Genomic DNA, 4,528 nt, shown 5'->3' on the forward strand with positions numbered 1-4,528 from the left:
GCAAACCTTAAAAGGCGTTCCGGCGAAATGGGTTGACATGGTGGGATCCAAATGGGGTGGTTGGGTAATTTATAGGGATGTTGGAAGTTCCACTTGTTTTGGGAATCAGTTCGGGAAAACCAGGTATTGCACTAGGCAACTCTCTAACATTATACCAAGCTTCCCATATTTCTAGCATGCCGAGGCGCAATGCCCTGTTCTCTTCAGCAGCTGCTGATTCTGACTTCGGGATAACCGACAGCGGACTGTCCTCTAGGATGGGAATTGTTGGTAGATGACCCTCTGATGATATTTCGACACTTCCTTTGGATCTTGTAAAGTAAGGGTGCGAAGCCAGGTTACCACAAAATCAACCACCTTAAAAACAGAACCTAATCTCAACAACATACACAACAAAATGGTTATCTTGAGACAATTAACACATAGGGTATCACACATTGGGGAATGCAATGCACCTAGACAGTCAAATATTTTTTTCTACATGTTTTGCAATGGTTGCGTGTCTCATCCCGGCTTTTGTCTATCTCCCAGATCTTTGCATCTTTCTTTTCTTTTTGGCGCTTTTCATTATTTTCCCTCTTTTCTTTGCACTCTCTTTCTTGCATTGTTTTCTCTCTTTTTCTTATTTTCTCTTTTTTTTTTCTGGTTTTCTCTTTTCGTCATTTTCTCTTTTATTTGAGTTATCTAAAACCATGAGCGGATCTAATGGGAATTGTCTACGTATCACGACGCCGCGTGAATCAGATCATCATATAGTTCAAGGGATAAATGCAAAATAAAAATAAATAAACAACATTTTTTTGGTTTTTTTTCCTTCAAATTTTCATTAAAAATAAAAACTCCTAATTTTCTCTATTACAACGACTCCATCATACCTACCTAAGAATTGAAAAACTAAAACAGACTCAAAACAGACTCTAGGAATGGAAATGGAAATACAAACTCGAAAAGAAAAATTAAGAGTACATAAGTGCCTCCAATCCTGCCCTAGGGGCCCGCGGGACACCAGTCGGTATTTCCACGGGCCTACGTGCCATATCTTCTTGGAGGCGATAGAGGTCGTCCATTATCTGGCGAACAAAGATCAATACTGCGGCGAAGAACATGGACCTGGTCATGTCCTCGCATTCGTTACACTTCATCACAATATAGTCAGCAATTCTTCTAACCTTTTTCCCTAATGATGCCCTTATCTTGTAACAACCGTCCAATTTGCTGAGATCTGGCCTCCAAAACCTGGGTGGCCATATGATTCTGCTCTTGGAAATGCTGCAGGTCTTCCTCTAATTGTGCCATCAAAGCGTAACAGTGCTCTCTTTCGGCTTTGAAGCTCTTGGCTTGCTTAGTCATTTCACCCTCAAGGATATTAAGCTTCTTTTTCTAGCCCGTGACTCCTCTGTCATATCTTTCCTTCAATTGTCGAAAGAAACTTGCCATTCTTCTGCATTTCTAGACAACTTTACTCGGGCCTTTGATAGCTCAGCCTCAGTCTTTTGCAAATCATCCTCATAGTCACATACTTTCCGCCTAAGGCTGTGGATGAGTTTTTCATCTTTCCGCTTCTGACCGGATTTTCAGCTATTATTTTCATCTTCCAGATTTGGGCTCGGAGAGCTTCATTTTCTTGGGCCAACCTTCTCCTTTCACCTTAGCTTCTTGTTCCTGTATATCATTATTGAATATGACATTTCTCAATTTTTCTTCCAAAGTGTGAATGGTGGCTTGATATTTTTTCTCCTTTTCTCCCAAGTCCAATCTTTCCCGAACTTTATCATCAAAAGCCCGAACATGAGGTCTTTTGGCGGGCCTTTCGGGCTCGGACTCGGGCTCTAGCTCATTATTTGTACAAGACCTTCTCTCAAACAATGCAGTATAATCTAGATCCACTTCTCCTCTCGCAAGATCTGGTACCTGGGTGTCGCTTTATAGATATCGACAACCATTCCAATCTTGTTGGACTAAAGCCTCAGGTAGTGTTGTTTCTGGGTGTAGCTCAATTACTTGGGTACTCAAATCTGCATATTCGTGTACCACTTGATATCTTTCCAGTTGCCTTAAAACTCTTTGCGATGCGTATGGTTGGACACTTCTTAGAGCCATCAACATTAGGTAGCCTTTTGTAGCCGTCATGTGTATGACTTCCATTACCGGAAGCCATCCTAGGGGCCATTCAATCTGACTTGCCCTTAGAGTTCTTAAGTAGGAGCCCTAAGTTTCAAACCCTTCTGGAGAATTGTAGTCTTTCACCCTTTCCTCATAACTCTTGATGAAGTTGTCCCCACTCGAACCATAACTCACAGATTTGGGGTGATGGCGGAGATTCTCGATCAACCACATTTGCAGAAGAACATTACAACCTTCAAAGAATTAAGCCCCATACTTACACAGTGTTAATGCACAATAAATGTCTGCCAGCACTAACAGAGCAAGTGTATGATTTTTTAGTAGTGAGGATTTGTGCGATTCTGGCCATATGAATATCTACTGTCCCTTCTGCATTCGGAAAAACCATAATTCCCAAAAACGCCACTATGAAAGCGAACCGACGATGAATTTGCCAGATGCTCTTATCTTGTTTGTTGTTTAATCCTTTTTTATGCGTTTTGAACCCAGCTGAGTGCCCGAACCTGAAGTACAAGAAGTAGAAAGAACAACATCCTCTGTTTACATGGGCCTTCTTCATTTGCTTACTGATATTCAGGAGGTCAAAGAATTTGTGCACAGAAGGCGCCCTTGGGAATATAAGTTGTTGTTTCCTCAAGTCCCGGCCAAAGTCAATATATCCGGCCATTTCCTCCAGAGTAGGGGTGAGCTCAAAATTCGAGAAACGAAAAATGTTGTGGACAGGATCCCAAAAAGTTACTAAAGCCTTGATTAGATCCTCCCGGGGTTTGATTTTCATAATGTCTATAAGGGCACCCAACTGCTCTTTTACCCAATCCTAACCATCTTCATCTAAATCATTCCACCACATACGGAGCTGCAGCTGAGCCTGTTCTATGACCAATTGTGATGGGTTCTGGACAATGTTCATTTGTACCTGTGGATGGTTAAGGTTAGGGTTGACTCCGGTAGACCCTTTTGTAAAATAAGTTTTCAATTTCTAAAAAGAGAAACTCAACGGAAAGTGGCCCCCATGCTATTTTAGCAAAAATGGTCGTTTTTGTAAACGTGGCCCCTTCACAATTCCAAATAAATTTTGAGGTCGGGGGAATGTACTTAATGGAAAAAATGATACCTTACTGGCAGACTTGCCCATTCTTCACGAAAATAGCCTTTCGACAATTGAAAGGTAATCTAAGGCTATCCCAACAAGAGCGGCTTAAGACATAACCGAAGCTGAGTTGGATTATTCTTTTGACCAAAGCCCTAAACTACACTTTATTTGATTATTTTTGCAAAAAATGAGACCGAACCTTATATAGGTTGCCTACGTATCCACATCCGGTGAGAATCAGACATGTGTAGTTCGGTCAATTTTGACATAATTGAAAAAAAACATGATATTGACTCACTTTTATTTTTTTGAAATATATTTTCCTTTCTTCTCTTTTTTTCAAAATTTTTGGCAGAGTTTCGAGGCATTTTCAAATACCGGAATTTTCAGAACTGGGTGTGTTTTCTATCCTACCTCACTCTTTGTTTTTCTCTTGATTTTCTTTTCCTAGCCGGTCAACATGCAGGCCGAAACAAATAAATATTCACATAGCACGTAGGATGTATCAGGATGGTCTGTTGTTTTGGGTACACCTGTCCTAGATAGACCCAACCCCTGTGTTGAGTCCTCAAGGTCAAATGCACGTGATGCAAACAAACGTTCCTACTAGGGATCCGGCATGAGGTTACGTTATTCTAAGTTTAAACCTGAGGTTGTGTTCTAGACCTGGCTTACCCGAGCGAACAACTCGAGCCGAAGTGGGGGCAATGTACCGGGAGCACGAAAGTCTACCCGACCTTGTTGCTGGCCCAGCCTCGATCTATTTGGGTATAACTTCTAACAAAAAAAGTGGGCCACGCGAACGTGTACACCGTTTTTTAGAAGACTCAGAAGGGAGGCGTAGGGAGGCAGTTTAATACAGTTCAAGTAATATCAAAGCGGTAAATAAATGGTAATTAACACATTAGGTACACAAAATACAGTAATATCAACAATAAATAAAGCCAAATAAAAATCACATTAACAAGCTCGAATTCTTGAACCCTGAACCAGAAGTTTGGGGTTATTTTCCCCAGCAGAGTCGCAAGAGCTGTCACACCTCCTTTTTACCACCCGAGGGGGCGTATAAGGGAATTTTCCAATTAAAGTGACTTTAATCGAAATGAGATTATTTTATTTATTTTTCAGGGTCGCCACTTGGAATAATTTATTTGGTGTCCCAAGTCACCGGTTTATTTTTTAAATCCCAAATCGAGGAAATTTTTCGACATTATTTAAAAGTCTGCGAACCAAAAATTATAAGTAAGGAATTCTGTTAATCCCGGAGAAAGTGTTAGGCATTCCTGGGTTCTGTGGTTCTAGCATGGTCGC

The sequence above is a fragment of the Nicotiana tabacum genome, chromosome 8, assembly GCF_000715075.1.
Source record: "Nicotiana tabacum cultivar K326 chromosome 8, ASM71507v2, whole genome shotgun sequence".
Classification (NCBI taxonomy): domain Eukaryota; kingdom Viridiplantae; phylum Streptophyta; class Magnoliopsida; order Solanales; family Solanaceae; genus Nicotiana; species Nicotiana tabacum.